At 44.0% G+C, this 21,132-nt stretch overlaps 1 long non-coding RNA gene across 1 annotated transcript; it reads right to left on the bottom strand.

Annotated features, from left to right (window-relative positions):
* Positions 1–381: 381 nt before the first annotated feature.
* LOC309339915 lies at positions 382–20,665 on the bottom strand. The gene is made up of 3 exons (XR_014155651.1): positions 20,542–20,665; positions 19,816–19,916; positions 382–505 (listed from the first exon to the last, which is right to left on the bottom strand). It is a non-coding gene; the product is annotated as an uncharacterized lncRNA (long non-coding RNA).
* Positions 20,666–21,132: the final 467 nt, after the last annotated feature.

Raw genomic sequence — 21,132 nt, 5'->3', positions numbered from 1 at the left:
AAATGTCAGGGGAAACCCGGCTGTATGTCAACGTGATGGAAAAAGCAGTGGAAACAGCTTAAAAAGCTTAAATTCACTAATCAACAATTTGGGTTTGTTTCCACAAAAAGATCAACAATTTTGGTGGTTTCCTAAAAAAAAGCTCAAGAATTTTACTTTTTGAAATATGGCAACCCTAGTTTGAGTGTGGTATATGTGTGTTAGAGAAAATTTGGCTGCTATTTTTTAAAAAAGCAAACTTTTAAAAACCCACACCTTTTTATTTGTGAAATTGTGCAGTGCTGAAATTGTGCAATGGCACTGTGGAAATAAATGAGGACATTTAAAGAGATGCCTAGTGGGCAGGTTGCTTTTTGTTCCTCTCACCACGCTTTTCTAGGATGCAGCCGCTTTCAATTTCCTTGTGGGTAATCTCAGAATGGTGAGCCAGATTTCTAAGAAATGGTTTTGAGGAAACCTCACAAGCAGGATCCTGGCAGCTAGGCTGTGAAATCTGGATTTCCAACTGGAATTAAACTAAAAGAGATGTACCCTGATGATGTGATCCTGGAACAATTATGGCACACAACTGTTCTGTCCTACTCATCTATTGCTGTGCTGGGCTCTGAGACTTTAATAAACTCTGACTTCCACCCTGAATATTAGTGCAAAGCTTATATTCACTACAATCCATGTCGGTTACTCTTCTGTATTGTTTGCTGTGTTAGCAACCTTCACATTTGGGGCAAATAGTGTGAGAGTGATCTTTTCTTCATGATTAACAGATGTTATTATTTGACCCATTATCCACCCTCCTAGAGAGAGAAGAGCAGTTCTGCAGTTCTGTGGTCAGTGTGCCAATTATGTTTCTTGACTTTGGGCCACTCATGATCTTTCTGATTTACTTCGTTCACATGGCTGCATATCCTCCAACATTCCTCAGATGAAAATAGGGACATTTCTCACTCCCCCTCCCCAACAGACCCTCCTTTATCCCTCCCCCAATTTTTTGTTGTTTCCCCAACACTTCCTATCAGAAGATGGGTTCACGGGTTAGTGCCACCACCACTTCACCAATGAGACACAGCACACACGTCCTCTGCCGTCCTGAGAAAATGCCTTAATCCTTATTTTATTTCGCTTTGTTTCATTTCATTTTATTCTTTGGTAGATTTCCAAAAAGGAAAAGCACACACCGATAAGCAAATTTTAGAAAGAGGCTAGATTACATACGGCCAGTGGCGGAGCAAGCCAATCGGGCGCCTGGGGCAGCGCGGGCGCCCCGTGCCTGGGGCGAGCCATATGGAACAGCACAGAGTCTCTGGGCACTCAAGCCACTCTGTCACTCCTAGGAGAGACGCATGGCTCAGGCGCACTGCAGGCCCCGTGGTGAGTGCCGCTCACCATTTTGTCACTACCCCCTCAGTGGGGACACATGGGGCGGCCCGCAACTACTGCACCCTCCTTGCTACACCCCTGCACATGGCTGCACAAAGAATTTTTTTATTTAAAAAAATCAAGACTTCTTGTGCTCCGCTGCCCCCTATCTTCCCACCCTGCCCTCTGCCTGACCCTCAGAACTGGCACATCGCATTGGCACTATGTCATAAGATCCACTCTCCTGTAATATCACCTATGAGCTTTAACTACTGATGAAGCCCAGGACGGTGAAACAAGGCCAATATTCTGGAAATCCTTGTCTTAGACTCTGTGAAAGGATTCTGTGGAACTGTAACAACCTTTCATGTGGATTGTTTGGACCTTATGAACAGACAGGTGGAATAGACACTATTACACGGATGGACCTTATGCATGAACTGATTAGAGAATGATCTGATCCACTTGGTCTTCTGCTTTGTTCGTTTGTTGAACTTTATGAGTTACTTCCATTGAAATTTATAATTTGATTTTGTTGTTTAGTCGTTTAGTCGTGTCCGACTCTTCGTGACCCCATGGACCAGAGCACGCCAGGCACTCCTGTCTTCCACTGCTTCCCACAGTTTGGTCAAACTCATGTTAGTAGCTTTGAGAACACTGTCCAACCATCTCGTCCTCTGTCATCCCCTTCTCCTTGTGCCCTCAATCTTTCCCAACATCAGGGTCTTTTCCAGGGAGTCCTCTCTTCTCATGAGGTGGCCAAAGTATTGGAGCCTCAACTTCAGGATCTGTCCTTCCAGTGAGCACTCAGGGCTAATTTCCTTAAGAATGGATAGGTTTGATCTTCTTGCAGTCCATGGGACTCTCAAGAGTCTCCTCCAGCAGCATAATTCAAAAGCGTCAATTCTTCGGTGATCAGCCTTCCTTACAGTCCCACTCTCACTTCCATACATCACTACTGGGAAAACCATAGCTTTAACTATATGGACCTCTGCTTTTTAAGATGCTGTCTAGGTTTGTCATTCCTTTTCTCCCAAGAAGCAGGTGTCTTTTAATTTCGTGACTGCTGTCACCATCTGCAGTGATCTATGATTTGATACATGAATAGTATACCTTATCTATCTAAGAACACAGCTGGTTATGTTTCGTGTGTTTATTGAGTATGCTTTAGGTGACCATAGGTTTGTTTGTTGTTGTTTGACCCTCAGAACTGGCACATTGCATTGGGTTGGGCCTCAGCAACGGCTGTCTCCTCTCCTCCTCGCCCAAGGGAGGAGGCCGGCAGTGGCAGCCATGGAGAGGCCATGAAGAGGCAACGGGATGCTTCCTTGCAGCTGCGACTGCCTTGGCTGCTGCCCTGGACAAACACTGGCACATCCTCTTCCCTGAGCTCAGTGGCAGCAGTGCTGGTGGGGGAAATAGGGACATTCTCTGATCAGATCAAAAGCCAGGATGCCTTTTGTAATTCTGGGGCTGTCCCTGGAAAATAGAGACACTTGGAGGGTATGCGGTTGTTGCAGGGATATAGTAGTTTGTGTATCTAAGTGGGCAGGTAGGGGAGATAAGTAATATGCCTTGTAAGCTGGGATACAAATGAGATAAATATGACAATTCTGATGGATGAATCAAGGGTTCAGGTGGATACCTATCTCCTGTGCACACCTTGTTAACCCTTACCAGAATGAATGAATGAATTGATTCTTACCAGAATCAATGGCACCTCTTTAAAATGGTGCTACCTGGACCATCTGATCACAGTTTCCGCTGCTTTCCATGTTGATCCTGCAGGCCACCAGGCAGTCAGAACCATTTCTGTTCAGCACTGATCTCGGTAAATGTGCAACGCGCTACAGCAAATAAGGCATCAAGTATCTCACAAACATAACAGAGGCAGAATGAAATGCTCCTCGCTAACTGGCTGGTTTTGTTTGCTTACATTCACACCGCTGCAGGCCAAGCAGTACAATCGAGGTGGATTTAAACATTTGTGTTGTCCAGGCTCCAGTCTGCAATGTGCATCCCTAAGCAACTCTGGGCTATTAACATGTCTGCTTGTCTTTTTTGATTAACCAGTCCCTCTTCTGCACTCTAGTAAATGGACAGAACCTACATCAATGTACCTCCTTCAAATTTACATGGTCCAAGGCTTCCAGGTCACAACCCAAAATTTTGCCTTTTTCCTAGAGACAAGGGCAAGAAATTCAGCAAAGGTACCTTCTCCCACTCATTAGTTCCCTGGTACTTGCAGCCATCCATATCCCCAGAACCACTTTTGTGTTCTAGAGCAGGAAGGACTACGTAGAATCAGATACAGCTACTATATCTTCTCTAAAGGGGCAGAGCAAAACTCTCCAATGAGACCTGGCAACCAGTCTAAGGGCACAGCAGGTCCCATTTGACTGCTTGGCCACTTCCCAAAGCTCTCCTGCTCCATCCCAGCCCAGCTCATATTTGTAAAACCTTCATGGAAGCTGAGATATACCATCTTTTTTGCTCTAAAAGACTCACATTTTCCCTCCTAAAAAGTAAGGGGAAATGTGTGTGCGTCTTATGGAGCGAATGCGGGCTGTGCAGCTATCCCAGAAGCCAGAACAGCAAGAAGGATCACTGCTTTCGCTGTGCAGCGATCGCTCTTGATGTTCTGGCTTCTGGGATTCAGGAATATTTTTTTTTTCTTGTTTTCCTCCTCCAAAAACTAGGTGCGTCTTATGGTCTGGTGCGTCTTATAGAGCAAAAAATATGGTGTATAGATATATAAAAAATGTCCAGTAGCACCTTAGAGACCAACTAAGTTTGTTCTTGGTAAAAGCTTTTGTGTGCATGCACACTTCTTCAGATACACTTCTTCAAATTCACGGAAGCTATTATGGATAGCCTAACTTCCTGGATCTCATTACCCTGGGATTCTGTGAATTAAACTGTCTTCCGGTCCATGACCAGGCCCATTTGCTCAGTTTTATATAGTTTTAACCTATTGGATGGCTATTGGATGGCATGAGAGCAAAGTCAATAAATAAACTTGCAACACCAAGGACCCTGGGTAATACATGCTGTTGGTTGCAAAAACGTGCCACCAAAGACCGCTCATGAGGAGGCTATTAGTAAGAATGCAAGGGTGCTCCAGGAATCTTCCCAAAATGCAGGATTTGTGGCTTTTTCTTTTCACATTTTCTTTAAAAAAAAACAAAACCCCAGACATTTATTTATTACTATGCATTACCAGGCAAAATTGCATTCAAAATGTCTACATTAAGGGGGTGAAATCATTGAAATGCTGCTGAATTTTCACAAGGACTTAAAAATAAATAAATCACAAGCTGATGTGAAAATGTATTTTCTTCCCCCCAAAAGGAAATTTTCATGTGCTTTCTTATGACGCCGCTTCTGAACGTAACGAGCATGCTTTGACTGGAAACAAAAATGAAGTACAAGATCGTCTTTATTAAGCTGTTATCAAATCGCTTTTGAGTACGTCAGAGAGAAGGAAAAGATTCCTTTCCCTCGTCTACCTGGGCTCTCTGCCTTTCTTTTCCAGCTCTTGGAAATGTAGCTGCTGCTGCCCTCCCAGCAGCGCTTCGTATTCAAGCTGCCACATTCAATTTCCTCCCTCTTGCAAAATAAAAATAAAAAAAGAGAGGGGAGGGGGAAACCCAGACTCTAGAAGAGCTTCCAGCATTTCTCTTGCACCGCGAGTGTATTTAAAGATGAATGATGGCGATAAACTGGTGCTAAAAGGACGACTTTGAGGAAAGGGGTCACATTTAGAGCTTTGCCTTTTATCCTTTACACTGTATTCTGGGATTGTCATGTGGTGGGTTGCTGTTTTAAAAAAATAAATGTAATGTATCCATTAGCTTAGAATGCTGCATCTCCATAAAACATCATGGGAGATTCAGCATTGTGAAAAAAGGAACACATATATAAAGGGGGCGCCCTTTATTTTGTAACATTTCAGCTCCGTTCAAATTCTATAGGACAAAAAGAAAGAAAGGAAAGAAAGACCCATAGATTTAAATTTGATTGTTGACTGGCTGGTCAAAGTGCTGTTGGTGGCACATGCAAAGCAGAAACAAGATGCAAATAACACATTTAAAATCTATCAATTTAATTTTCTGCCTAAAATACAGCACAATCAGAATAACAGAGGGCTTGTCCACACTTTCATTTGTCTTGTGCCTAGAAAGCCTTGACCCACACTTTTTAGGGATAGTTCAAGCAGTTTTCCACTCGCCCTGCTCTTTTCCCAGGGAAAACCCACTCTTTAGTGCTAAATCGGAGCAAACGTCAAACCAGAGAAAACCTGAATGGCCTTTTGCTCTGACTGAGCACTAAAGAGCAGCCTTCCCCAGAGTTTAAAATGTTAATCCCTAGAATACCCACTGTAGGTCACTCCGATGACCTCAGTCCTCATGCACATCCAAGCTGAAAAAGAGAGGAATAAAGTCGAAAAATTAGGGATGGTTCAGAGCTGTGGGAGACTGGCCATCTAAGAGTTATTTCAGGCCACTTTCCTGAATGTTCAGATTCCATTAAAGGGGGGGGGGAATGAAATTCCTGAACCTATTCACCCACTGAACTCACTGGAACTTCCTTTGGAGTAAATATGTTTCATTTTTGTTATGAAGATATTGTAAGAACAATGTGGCCTCATAATACCCTTTTTTCTGAATGGGGGGGGGATGGTGAACTTAAGTCTCCCTGATGTCAGTGAGGAAGCATGGTGAAGTCCAACTCTAAGTATAATTAACCCATGATATGTGAAAGAGGTTTGAACATTTGAGAGTGCTGGATATGTAAATGAGCCTTCTTCTTTATCTGTTTTATGGATTTATTTCTAAAATGCCTCTCTTGCCCTTCAGCAGCCAATTGGCATTCCAAGGATAGCTTCCAAGATGCATCCCACCTGCTCTAGTTCTATTTATGAAAGCCTTGAAAAAGGGCATTCTTAATTTGTTAAGAAGCTATCAAGATTACACCTCAGTATATATTTATTCCCTGTATATGAGTCACAAGGACCACTGTCAAGAGATGCACTCCAGGTTATGGTGTGGACTCTGAGGGAGATGGGATAGAAGGACCAGGGGCTACTAAAGTGGTAGTCAACCAGGTCACATCCGTACTACACATTTAAAGCACTATGATACCACTTTAAAGAGACATGACTTCCCCCAAAGAATCCTAGGAGTTGTGATTTGCTAAGGATGCTCAGAGTTGTCAAGAGACCACCCCCCCACAGAGCTACACTTCACAGAATTCCCTGGGAAGAGGGATTGTTTGTTAAACCAATCATAACTCTTTGAGAGGAATAAGGGCACATATATTTCTTGTAAAACCCCTTAGAGGTTCTATTTAGCAGTATATAAAGGTAAAGGGTAAAGGGACCCCGGACCATTAGGTCCAGTTGTGACCGACTCTGGGGTTGTGGCGCTCATCTCGCTTTATTGGCCGAGGGAGCCGGCGTACAGCTTCCGGGTCATGTGGCCAGCATGACTAAGCCGCTTCTGGCGAACCAGAGCAGTGCACGGAAACGCCGTTCACCTTCCCGCAGGAGCAGTACCTCTTTATCTACTTGCACTTTGACGTGCTTTTGAACTGCTAGGTTGGCAGGAGCAGGGACCGAGGAACGGGAGCTCACCCCGTCACGGGGATTTGAACTGCTGACCTTCTGATCAGCATGTCCTAGGCTCTGTGGTTTAACCCACAGCGCCACCTGCGTCCCTTCTGCCACCTGCGTCCCTTCAGTATATACATTTTGTCAAATAATGTATAGTGCATATGTGGTCACAAGGCCTCTTTCAAAAGGATTCTGGGCCTTGAAAATGTGATGCAATGCTTTCAGTTCTAAGTGCTTAGAGAGCCTACAAAGGTAGAATGGTCAATTGCTGCAGGCTTTCACCTTACAGCACATGGAGGTCAACAGGACCAGGGAACAGGGGCTCAGCAAAGCAGTAAGCAAGACCTGCCCCTCTTCCATGTTTGACATTGAAGACTTGAACAGGGATCAAATTAGTGATGGTGCAGAAAGTAGGAGGCGCAGTTCTGGAACCCCCTTCCCAAAGGAAGTTCTCCAAGCCTCATCCTTTCCTGCCTTTAAGAAGCAGATGAAGATGAAATTCTTTATGAAGGACTTTTAATGGTAGCTAGCGTGTTAATGCTGACTGCCGGACAGAACTGAATGTGTCTTACGGGTGCCTTCTTTTAATTGCCTGCCTATGACTCTCTTGGAGAGGGTTCATTCCTCTCCTAAGGTCAGCGAGAGAAGAAGTGGTGTCCACTGCCCATTAGCCTCTGTATGTACGCATGTTAGAGAATGAATATTTCAAGAGCCCCTAGTAAAAATACAGGGACTTAAAAGGGAGATGTCAAAGAACCTTATGAGATTCATAAATCCTTTGTGAAGTGTGTGTGTGTGTGTAGCAGTGGAATTCAGTGCTCAAGCCATTTATTACCATACAGGGGAGCTGAAAAGCAGCCCTGCATGGAACCCGACACTCCCGTGCTGAGTAAAACCGACACCGAAGAAATATTCAGTGTTGTGTTACAGGCTCTGAAAACATAGCAAATGGCAGGATCCTCCCCCCTTTTAAAGAGTCCTCACTCTTGTTCAATAACTTCAGCTGTCAGAGCCCAGAGCCGAATCAAACAGAATTTCAGAGAATCAAAAGGGGTCGTCTCTTAGCAACTCTGTCAACAAATTTAAATTGCTACATAGCATGGGCCCCTCTGCAAATCATTTGCATGTGAGATTTGTAAACATGACTTTCCATTGTGCATCCTGTTGTTATGGTGGGTGGAGAATCGGAGGGGTGGGGTGGGGGGCTGCTCAGCCAAAAGGGCAGTAAAGGGAGAAGCACCACCATCAAAACCGATACAAACAGATTGTAGAATCAGTCTCCAATGAATCCCATCCACCTTGCTTGTGAGATTACTCACATATATTGCAGTGTTTCTTGCTTTTCCACAACTAAAAACATTTTGGATTTCTTTGCATACTTCAATATGGAGCCTAATTTAGGCATCGTTAGACTGGTTTTGCTATATTTCTCAAAACCAAAGTGGCCAATGCCACTTAGTGGAGCTGATTTCTCCAAAGGCAGGTGCGTATTTGGCTGAGATATTCCCCACTGCAGTAAATCAGTTTGTGTAGTTTGGTTCTAAAAGGTAAAGGTAAAGGGACCCCTGACCATTAGGACCAGTAGTGACCGACTCTGGGGTTGTGGCGCACATCTCGCTTTATTGGCCGAGGGAGCCGGCGTACAGCTTCCGGGTCATGTGGCCAGCATGTCTAAGCCGCTTCTGGCGAACCAGAGCAGTGCACGGAAACGCTGTTTACCTTCCCACAGGAGTGGTACCTATTTATCTACTTGCACTTTGACGTGCTTTCAAACTGCTAGGTTGGCAGGAGCAGGGACCGAGCAACAGGAGCTCAGCCCGTTGCGGGGATTCGAACCACTGACCTTCAGGTTTAATAAACACAGCCTCTGTTCTGGAAAAGACCTGTGTGTGTTACTGAGCCCATGTGTCAAGACGTACTACAACTATGGCTTCTTGATCCTAGTAGACAAGACTCTTGGAACCAGTGTTTGAAATTTGCCAGGCGACAGGCAAATTTTGCACCTGGCTATCGGCCACTTGCAACCAAGTGAAGTTGCCCGGGTGCCAGGATGGCACCTGAGGTCTCCACCATCTGAAGATCCTGGGGATCCTTGGATCTGGGCTGTTTTCACACATTAGCAACACATCCTGTAGAATTATATCTGTTATATTTTATCTGTACAATCATAATGAATTTCAGGAACCAAAAAATTGTATTGGAAAAAATGACTTTCAAGCCGTCTGACCCCCCAAATGGCAACAAGTAGGCATTCCATTTTAGCAACTGCAACCCTGGTTTGAGGAGCCATTTGGCGCCTAGCTTACATATCTGAATTTCTAACACTGCTTTGAACGTATGGAACATGGGTTAACCCAGGAGGCTTGCTATCAAGTCTGAATAGTAGACAGGCATTCCTGAACCCATTGTGAAAAAATGTTCTGCCTTTGGCACCAATGGAAGTTTCTTCTGAAATGCAAATAGCAGCTGGGGAGAGATGATTGCCGCTAGGGTGGTAGCAGGTAGGACAAGAGTTAACCCTTTCCCAAGGCTGCTCAGGCTTATAATCTACATTTCAGCAATTAACATCACATACAATTTGGCCCTTCTGAACCAGCACCTGGAACCAGCTTGTTGTTGTTGCAGAAGTCCTCCTCATCTTATTATGGTACAATATATATAATATTTATAAATATGCTTTTAAATGCTCCCAAATAATTATTCCGTTCAAATAAAATCAGCAAACTAGATGCAGTTCAATCTCAAGATTGAGGGGGGGCTGAGCTCCATCCCAACGGATATTACAGTGCTGTAGAGGCCTCTGCCCCACGGACTTGGCGTGCCTACAAGAGAATGAGAATTCTGGGAAATGGGTTGAGAGAAGAGAGCTTGCATGGCAGTGAAGAAATGGGCTGGAGAGGGTTCTTCGTGGCACCACCAAGAGCAGAGCAGGAAAAAACCAGAGAGAAAGAGGAAAACCCAGGAAGAGAAAGACGCTCTTCTGCTGGGTGACATGAGGAACATGTGGGCCTCCCGAAATCATTTGACTGCCAGACCCATCAGTCCCGACCACTGACCATGCTGGCTTGGGCTTATGAGACTCAGGAATCCAGCAACATCTGCCACAAGTCCTTACAAGTTCACCCATAATAAATAAAATATTGACCACAAGACACAGCACATGCACACCATTTAAATGACAATGCCCACCAACTTTTTGGGGAGGACTCCCTCAAATATTTTATGTGGGCCCTTTGTTAGTTCCTATGCACCTGTTGTTGCCCAGGTCATGCTCTGGCTTAGGGCCCAGGATTTAGAAGGGTCCCTTGCAAGCCTGACTTGCAGTTTGCTCGCTTCCCACCAGGTCCAGCTCTCATCTGCAGTGGCCAGCTAGGCATCTGCCTCCACCATCTCTTAAAAGGGCCAAAGCAAGGACCTTCTTCTCAGAGCCAGGCATTCCAGGTGAGGTAGCCAGGCACTGCCTGTTCATTGGCTGCAGTTTGCCTCATTATTTTAATCTTAGAATTTTCAAAAAGCTGCTTAAATGTCTTTCTAGCCACCATGACAAACCACAGCAATGGCATAGGCATTCTTCTGGCCATCTTTCTGAGGTTGCCTAATTCTAAGAAGATCTGTCGCTTCTCAGAGCCCTGAAGTTGATTTCGGTTTCTCATTTCCCCCCCATCTTAAATACAGTTCTCATTTCCACACCAGATTGCAATTTTATTCTTTAAAACTTCCTCATGAAAATTCATCAGCATTTTAGTGCAATTTTCTTCCAATACAGTATGCACATCTCTGCAAAGCAAGTTTACCTAATATAATGGCTCTTGATAGGTTTTCACTAATACAGTATATGCATTTTACATAAAAACTTTAATCTGGCATATGCATGTGTGCACATCTGACTTGGACGGAGAACCACACTGCGAAATCTTGAGAACCGTGGATTTCAAAGGACGACGGTTTGTGTGTTGTTTGGGAAGGTGAGAATGAGGTAAGTTCACCTTTAAATCCTCAGTTTTGACTCACCAAAGTGTGTGTTGCAATGTATTTGTTACTCATCTCTAAGATGTCCCGAACACACTTGTTTTTGCTACAACACACTGACACAGATATCCCTATGGAATTAATAACTATTATCTGTCTCCAGCTGTTTTGTTTGAGTAGAATCCATATAAGAAAAGGAAGGAAGGAAGGAAGGAAAGAAGGAAGGAAGGAGGGAATCGAAGCATATGGTGCTACTGAAGAGAAAGCAACATGAATATCTGTAATGCTCAATTGGCTCCCAGATGTTTTCTTAAACTGCAATGAACATTTGAGTTTATTATACTAATATAGGCCCTGCCATGTCTTTAAATTTATGGCTTCAAATGAGTGGAGTCAATGTCACTATTAGACTGGATGCTGGTCAATACTAAAAGCCCTTCATTAGTTACAAAAGACAGAAATGGTTCTGCATTATAGATTTTTCTCTCTCTTTTTAATTGTCAACTGGGATCTGCATTTCCTTTGGACAGGCTTTACCGAAAAACAGGCGAAGATATTAGCATATCTCTTGACCGTCCCCCTCCACAGCATACGGAATTCAGGTGAAATTTCTCACATTTTCTGTGAGGCTCAGAATCATATAAACAAACCTTTAAAGCAGGCTTCCTCAACCTCGGCCCTCCAGAAGTTTTGAGACTACAATTCCCAGCATCCCAGACCACTGGTTCTGCTAGCTAGGGATCATGGGAGTTGTAGGCCAAAAATATCCGGAAGGCCGAGGTTGAGGAAGCCTCTTTAAAGGTTGTGGTCACACAATCCAAGCAGAAGTACACTATGAGAAGTTTGCATTGAACACTTCTAAAAAGGAAACTTGCCCCACTATTAGCTGATTATTCATATGTGACTCCCTGGATCCCGAATTGCTATCCATTTCCCCAGGAAAACAGAAGCTGTGATCTTAATGACTCGCTCATCCCATGGTCTCCAATGATTAAGGTTGTGATCCTGTGCCCAGGTAGAATCATAGATTCATAGAATCATAGAGTTGGAAGAGACCACAAGGGCCATCGAGTCCAACCCCCTGCCAAGCAGGAAACACCATCAGAGCACTCCTGACATATGGTTGTCAAGCCTCTGCTTAAAGACCTCCAAAGAAGGAGACTCCACCACACTCCTTGGCAGCAAATTCCACTGTCAAACAGCTCTTACTGTCAGGAAGTTCTTCCTAATGTTTAGGTGGAATCTTCTTTCTTGTAGTTTGGAGCCATTGCTCCGTGTCCGCTTCTCTGGAGCAGCAGAAAACAACCTTTCTCCCTCCTCTATGTGACATCCTTTTATATATTTGAACATGGCTATCATATCACCCCTTAACCTCCTCTTCTCCAGGCTAAACATGCCCAGCTCCCTTAGCCGTTCTTCATAAGGCATCGTTTCCAGGCCTTTGACCATTTTGGTTGCCCTCCTCTGGACACGTTCCAGTTTGTTAGTGTCCTTCTTGAACTGTGGTGCCCAGAACTGGACACAGTACTCCAGGTGAGGTCTGACCAGAGCAGAATACAGTGGCACTATTACTTCCCTTGATCTAGATGCAATACTCCTATTGATGCAACCCAGAATTGCATTGGCTTTTTTAGCTGCCGCGTCACACTGTTGGCTCATGTCAAGTTTGTGGTCAACCAAGACTCCTAGATCCTTTTCACATGTACTGCTCTCAAGCCAGGTGTCACCCATCTTGTATTTGTGCCTCTCATTTTTTTTGCCCAAGTGCAATACTTTACATTTCTCCCTATTAAAATTCATCTTGTTTGTTTTGGCCCAGTTCTCTAATCTGTCAAGGTCGTTTTGAAGTGTGATCCTGTCCTCTGGGGTGTTAGCCACCCCTTCCAGTTTGGTGTCATCTGCAAATTTGGTCAGGATGCCCTTGAGTCCATCATCCAAGTCGTTGATAAAGATGTTGAATAAGACGGGGCCCAAGACAGTACCCTGTGGCACCCCACTAGTCACTCTTCTCCAGGATGAAGAGGAACCATTGATGAGCACCCTTTGGGTTCGGTCAGACAGCCAGTTACAAATCCACTGAGTGGTAGCATAGTCAAGTCCGCATTTTACCAGCTTCTTTACAAGAATATCATGGGGCACCTTGTCAAATGCCTTGCTGAAATCAAGGTAGGCTACATCCACTGTGTTCCCTTCATCTACCAGGCTTGTAATTCTGTCAAAAAACGAGATCAGGTTAGTCTGACATGACTTATTTTTCAGAAATCCATGCTGAGTATTGGTGATCACAGTATTCCTTTCTAGGTGCTCACAGACTGTTTGCTTAATGATCTGCTCCAGAATCTTCCCTGGTATTGATGTCAGACTGACTGGGCGGTAATTATTTGGGTCCTCTCTTTTCCCCTTTTTGAAAATAGGGACAACATTTGCCCTCCTCCAGTCTGCCGGGATTTCACCTGTTCTCCAGGAATTCTCAAAGATGACTGCCAGTGGTTCTGAGATCACATCTGCCAGTTCTTTTAATACTCTTGGATGCAGTTCATCTGGCCCTGGAGACTTGAATACATCTAAACTAGCCAAGTATTCTTGTACTATCTCCTTAGTTATTCTGGGCTGTGTTTCCTCTGCTGAATCATTTGCTCCAAATTCTTCAGGTCGGGCATTGTTTTCTTTATTGGAGAAGACTGAGGCAAAGAAGGCATTGAGGAGTTCAGCCCTCAATGTAAGGTTGTTTATTATTGTACTGATCTGAAAGATTCACCAGGAGCCTTTCTAGAAAACTGGGAGTGGGATATTGTGGAGAAAGAATGTTAAGGGTAAAAGCAGAGCAGAAGAAAAATAAATGTTTGGGGTGATTTGGAGGAGGAGAGACAAGAGGAATCTCAGAATTTTCAGCAGTGAGGCAGGGCAACAATGGCAGAATTGCTTTCCCCCTCCTCTCTTGGCTTAAAAGAAAATCTCCCCACTGCTCCAAGTACCTGGTGAGTTGCCTTTTCTATTCATGAGCCTGCTTATTTGTCTATGCTCCCTGTGCGATTCTAGGGCTCTAAATCACACGGGAGTCCTACACAGCTTCCCCTCTACCAAAGTTCAACAACCAATATATGTAGAGGAGCAAGAGCAGTGGTGGCGATCCAGTGGATGTGGCAGAGATCAGGCCTCCCACTCTTCTTCTCAAAAGACTCTCCTTCCTGGGAGGTTTTTAAACAGAGGATGGATGACCATCAGGGATTCGTTAACTATGATTGCTGCATTGCAGGGAGCTAGACTAGATGACCCTTGGGATTCCTCCTGATTCTACAATTCTATGATGCTACAATGATAACCGTGCGAGAGGAGTGCCTGGACAGGGCTCTATATGCAACTGAATGTCACATCTAGTTTGCCCCCATCGCAGATGGAACTCCCTCAGAAATGTCCCCAGTCAGTCTTACCTTAAATCTTTCAAACTTCTTAGCTACAGTAGCTATTTCTTACCCTCCAGCATTTCTCCAATGAAAATAGGGATGTCCCGTTCCATAATGATCATTTTACTATTTATACCCCACACATCTTACTGGGTTGTCCCAGACACTCTGGGCAGCTTCCAACATGTATAAAACATAATAAAACATTAAATATTTTTTTAAAAAACTTCCCTATGCAGGATTGCCTACAGACGGCTCGGGGGTCGGATAACTCCATAACCTCCAACATTTCTCCAGTGAAAATAGGGACATCCTAAGGAAAAGTGGGACATTCCAGGATCAAATCAGAAACTGGGACGGGTTCTCTAAATCAGGGACGTCCCTGGAAAATATGGACACCTGGAGGGTCTGCTATTTTCTTTTCTGTTTTCTCTCCTAAACTCCACTCACTACAGTGAACTTTTTTGGGGGGGAAATGCAATATTCAGGTTTCAGGAACTGCCAGCCACTGCCACACATGGTGGACCCCATAACTGCAGCCTTCTGAGGAGGAACCTTCATTTTCTGGCTTGGCTGTACCTCCTCAGCAGGTTAACAAGTTCTCCTGGGCAGGAAGAACTTCCTTTTCCAGCTAAGCCTTCTTCAAGCAAAGAGGTCTACCTGAGCACTAGCGCATCTTGCATTTCTGGGCTTGTGTCTTAGTCCTGACTTGTTCTCTGGACCTGCTCCCTTATTTGCCCTCTGACCCAGATTGTCCCATGATCTGGACTCCTGACTTGTTCTCCAGCTCTTCCTTCTCATTTGCCTTCTGATCCTGCCTGCTCTTCCATCCTGAGTCCACGTTTCTGGCTCTCTTCACCTGGTGCCCAAAGCCTGCCTCTGACAAAAGCTTGGTAGATTAAATAAACAAATCTATGGATCAGATTTTCTTGTTGTTGTTTACAAAAGCCCTGCAATCCGTTAAAGGGGGGAAAGCCCTGCTATTGACTTAATTCTGGCATTGTATAATGACAGTAATTTTAAAACAATGAACGTCACACAGTTTGGTTAAGATGTTTTTGCTTTGCTTTGTTTTTTAAAAGCATCAAGCCAATGTAGAGGAAAATAAATCCATATAATACCACAGATTTACATCTTGCAATCCCATGGCTCTTGCATTTCATCAAAAAACTATCTAATCGCCATCCATTTTTATCCCGCAAGCAGAAGTTGAACAATAAACCACTTTTGTAAGTATTATTATTGTACTGGGGGGAGGGAATCAGTTGGCAATTGTGATGGTCTTAATGAAGGAGAAGTCTAAGCTGAAGTTGTAATGGTTGATCTGAAGTGATTGGTTGCTGGGTGGCAACTTTCTCTTCCTTAATTATAAAAAATACAATTACTGTCTCGTAATTTTTATTTTTATTTTTTACCCGAGCCTATCTTAAAAAAAACAACAACCCTGAAGAGCTAGGAGAACTCTTATTTTTCTTCCACAGCTGATTAGATCAGCCATGCCACCCCTTCAGAATTTTCTCTCTCTTCAGATTGGTTTTGATAGTAATTACTTGGGAAGTGTTTGATCTCAATGATGAATACATGATTAGTTTTTCATGAAACCAGTCAACCACACCAACTCGGCACTACTCATGTGAGACCTTGTTGATTTAGCTGTTCGAAGGAACATATTCCGTCTTGCTGCAGTTATGGGATGGCGGTCTTTGGGGAAAAAAGGGTGGGGAAAGGGCAAGTTTATGGGTAATGATATTGCAGCGACAGATATTTAAGGTTTGCTAATTCTCGACTCAATTATGTTCATTCCTCCCTCTGCCGCCCTGCCTGCTGCCTGGCTACAGAAGCAATCCGAGAGGCAGAATACATTTCTTCCCTTTTTCAAAAAGAGGTTTCTTGACACCATTGTCATCTGCGAAACCCTTGGAGGGCTTTGCCCTGATGAATAATATTTCATATGGGGAATGTTTATGTGATTTTCACGGAGTGATAACCCCGCCGCCATCTAACTTTGATGCATGGAGATTGCTGCTTTTCCCTACTAAAGTGCTTTTACACACCACCTCCTGCAAATTGACAAGAGTTGGAAATAGAAGACTCACACAAGTTGGGCTCATCTTGGGGAGGGGGTGGGCGGGCAAGAAAAGATCCTATCTATTGGACACAATCTGTTTTATTTATTTAAGAAGCATCTTTGGCAAAAAAAATAAAAGCTTTCGATTTATTATCATTAGTATTATTTTCTGGGTTTTCAAAAACCTCAGCTAAGGTATGTTTTTAAAAGGAGAGACATGCGCCTAAATTTCTTTGTCTCAGACTCTTAAGGTGCAGGGTTTCTTCATAATAAACACCAGTCTGGTAGCAATATATTCATGGGCTCACATGCCATATAATATGTGGTTGCATTGTAAAAAAAAAAAAAACACATATATGTGTGCATTCAGGAAATCAGTTCTCTGCAACCATTTCATGGGTGCAATAAAAGCAAATGCTGTTGGCAATAATTTGCTACTGGTTCTTAAGCTGAGGGCAGTGAAGTGTCAGAGGGGGTGGGTCTTTGCAGCAGATGCCTGCTCGTCACCACTCAGGCCCAGCAGGGCCGGCTTACCCATAGGCACTAGGGGTGCAGGGCACCCGGGCGCCAGGCTCTCAGGCTGCACCAGGCCGAGAGTCCGGGGCTGAGATTTGGAGTTTGGAGATTGAAGAGTTAGGCTAGCTGACAGCTGCTGCCAAGTGAAGCAGAACCCGTCAGAGCGCTGCAGGCTTTTCTGCTGTGGGCGCTGAGGCAGCTGACCAGCTCCGCCCTCCTGTGCGCCTAGGATTGGCGGGCCATCGAGAGGCCCGCCCAGCACATGTACGTTGCTCACACGAGGCAAGCAGCTTCCCTCCCAAGCCTCTGTGGGGATTGCTCTCCTCCTGCAGCAGCATGGGAGAGAGTTGCGCCCCCCCAAAAAGCTAAACATCTCTAAGCCGCCCCCTAAAAAAAGCTGAACAACTTTGGCCTGCCCCCCCCCCAAATTGGGGGTGCTGGGCAGGTTTTTGCGCTGCATATGCTAAAGAGGGCCCTGAGACCCAGTGAGAATCGTGTCAGTAACCAGAACACCTGAAGAGGGTTATTGTTTTATCCATATGGTATAACAACACATAGGTAGTAGGGCTGGGTGATATCTGGTTTTCAACATCGTGATATATCACCAGCTAAACATTGCAATATACTGATATATCACGATGTCTGGAATAAGGATGGAGCTGTATAGAGGCATTGGCTGGCTTCACACTTTTCCCCGCATCGTGGTTTTTGCATAGCACGCACGCACGCACACACACACACACACACACACACAAACACACACGATTTGCGATATATTGCCAGGTAAAAAATTATGAAACTGATATCATGATACAGACTTCAAATCAGTTTTGGTCGATATATCGTCCAGCCCTAACACACATCATGATTCAGGATATATTGTCAGGTCAAAAATTACGACTCTACCTATTAGGGCTGGGGGTTATATCGTCCAAAACTAGCATTAGTAGCTTCTAACAAATCAGTAAACATCTTCTTCTTCTTCTTTTTAGCAATGCCTTTATTGTGTTTACTCCCTCAAAATCCTCAGAGGGTGGGATCATTTCATAGATGAGAAACTGAATCAAGAGATCATGATTTGCTCAATGCTGCTACATGAGTCCATAGCAGGAGTTGGTCTAAGGCAGAGTGTGGTGGGCAAAATCTGTGGGTCAGATAACTACTGGGTTCTGTTAGTGGAAGCCAGTGTAAGGACTCTTGCTAGTACAAAAGCATTTCCCCTTTCTCTCCCCCCCCCATCTGCTCCAAATGGTCAGCAGAACCTCCAGACCATAATAATAATAATAATAATAATAATAATAATAATAATAATAATAATAATTTATTTATACCCCGTCCATCTGGCTGGGTTTCCCCAGAGATTTTTCTGTCAGACAAGCAGAAATGCTTGCACCAGTGAAATTATCTGCTTAGCACTATGTTGAGATCCACCCTTAAGCTTGGACTGGGGAAAGATCCCTCCTCCCTGCAGTGAGCCAGGGTTTTCCAGCTTAACCAACCTCACAGGGTTGTTGTGAGCGCCGTACCAAATAAGGCACAAGAAGACGACTCGCCCCGAGGAATACGACTGGCTGAAATTGTTACTTTCGGGTACTTTGAGCCCTTTGTTAATTCTGCTTCACACATACATATTTGTCACCTGTCCGTAGACTCGAGTGATAACTAGCATGTGTGAATCAGAAAGGAGCCGATCTAAACATTAAGGAAAGGTAAGACAAGAATGCCCAAATAATTTCCTTTGGTTTCACCTTATTGCAGCCTCTGATTAGCCCCCTTTTATCAATGACGCAAATAAATTGAGGATGTGCTGTAACTACCTATCAACCCATCCTAAATATTTCTCTGAAACACTATCCATTCCCCCCCCCCACCACCAAGCTGAAATATTTCCCTTCTCTTACTGCTTTTTTTTTTCCAGGAGAGAAGCCGGAAGAATTCATTTGTATGTATCCCGTACAACTGACCTCTTCCTACCTCTTCTGCCCTCCAACCTCAATTGCATTTGGGAACTTGAGAATCAAACAAAGGAATCAGAGCCGTAGATAGACTACTGTAAACAAATTATTTTTCTACTGAAACAGGGTCACAGAACATTCTTAAGGGAAATTTGAGAAACTATAACCTGGATCAGATATGGGATAAAGCAATTTAAAAAGCCCCTCTGATATGAATCCAAACACGGGGTACAAGGCAGCACTAAGTTCTCCTGTGCTAGTTTATCTGGGTTAGAGCCAGACGCAGTTCATGCTTAGAGTAGACCTACTGAAAGGAATGGGATTGAAATAAATGGGACTCACCTCAGTCTCATTGATTTCAATTTGTCTACTCAAAATATAACTATTTTTTTATTTATTTCCTAAACAGGAATTGTGTTGTTTCTGTACAGAATTTGCTACTTTACTACCCAGAACCACTTGAACATTTAATGGGAGAGGTATTATGCTAGGAGATGTTGGGTGGGAGAGGCCCTGTGTACCTGAAGGAGTGTCTCCACCCCCATCATTCAGCCTGGACACTGAAGTTCACCTCTGAGTGCGTTTTGACAGTTTCCTCATTGCAAGAAGTGAGGTTACAGGGTCTTCTCTGTATTTGTGCCCTGTGGAATTGCCCTCCCATCAGATGTCAAGGGAATAATCAACTATCTGACTTCTTCTTCTTTTTTTACAAATGTCATTCAGTCAGGTGTGATTCTTCCCATTGCCAAAGGGTTGATTCATACCTGTATGCTCATCAATGTGGCTGAAGCCTCAGACAATGACTTGCATGCATGAATAAACCTTCACACGTCAAACAATACAAATACATTTCAAATCACTTCCCATTGCAATGTTTCTCCAGTGAGTAAGTGAGCGGCCATGCATTCTCTTTACTTCAAATGCAGTGCTTACTCCAGTGAGAAAGTGGGTGAGCTCACATTCAGCCATCATCTGTTCCCTAATCAAGTGATGTATATGCATGTGTGAACAGGCCCCGAAGTAGACCTAGAGCACTTACAACCACAGGAAAAGGGGGAAAGACTGTGCAGGAAGAGTGCAAAGGAGATTTATACTATATTGAACAGAATTTCCACTTAAGTTAATTTTCCCCCACCTCATAAGTTCCGTGTAAAGAGAAATCTTTCTGATACAAGCCTCGATTAATGACTTGCTGGTTTAATGTCACTCTTATCAACAAGTAAAGATGAAAAGCTTGTCAAAAATATGTATCCATCTCACAGATTAAAAGATTATTTCCTGAAGTATATTCACAAAGAAAATCAATGTGAAAGCCACCCTGTGAGATGGGTTTGAGGGGTGGGTGGTTGCTATACACTTCAGAGATAGAGAGGTTCTGTCTCCCCACATCAGTCCTTTCGGATCTATTTCAGGTACTGATTAACAACCACAAAAACATCTGGCCCATGACACGGATTCTGGTTGAGACACAGTGGGAGGCACATATGAGCAGTTTTCCATGCACAGGATGACTCATAAGCCTATGCCCAATAAGCACCCCTTCCACTTTAACATAAATGTATTTTCTAGGAATCAGAGTTGGCTCCAGGCATTCTGCAGCCTGAGATGAAGGGTTTTCCCTGCTTGCCCCCTTAAACAACCCCCTGTACAGAAACCTACTGGACAGGTGATCGAATCTCACTTCAACAGTGGCAACAGGGCTGTGTCCTCCACTCAGTGGCATAGCGTGGGTTGCCAGTGCCCAGGGTGTGTGGAGTACACATGTAAATTCAACTGCCTAATGGCATCTGCATCACCTAGGAGATCGTAGCCACAGAGATAATAAAAGAAGAGTCATTCTGTTGTCTGGAGAGGTCACTTCCTGGTTTGCATGGAGAAGCTGCTTTCAACGGAGCCTAGCAACACATGTGGTGGAAGCCTGGCAAGGCTGGAAGCTGAGTAAAACGCAATCTTAAAGGGCCTCCAAAGTCATCCTAACACACCCTAGTTATCCAAGTCTCAATTCAAGCATTACATTTCTCAGGTGGTTTCTGCCCTTTCTGATAGGATCTGGAGCCAAATTGTAGTATCCGAAATTCTGCATCCAACTAGAAGAATATGGGATGTTGAAGTATCTTCCTTCTACCTGTCCCCAAAGTGTTCTTTTTTAAAAAAGTAGATTTGCTGGTTGATAATGGCAGAACACTTTGATCCACTTTAATTGTGCAAACCTAAATTTCCAGTAGGTACTTGAATTCCTCCCACAAAAAA

Source organism: Podarcis erhardii, assembly GCF_964252035.2.
Source record: "Podarcis erhardii genome assembly, chromosome: 4".
Lineage (NCBI taxonomy): Eukaryota > Metazoa > Chordata > Lepidosauria > Squamata > Lacertidae > Podarcis > Podarcis erhardii.
Note: the sequence above shows the minus strand (reverse complement) of the source record. Positions and strands in the feature narration are given on the sequence as shown.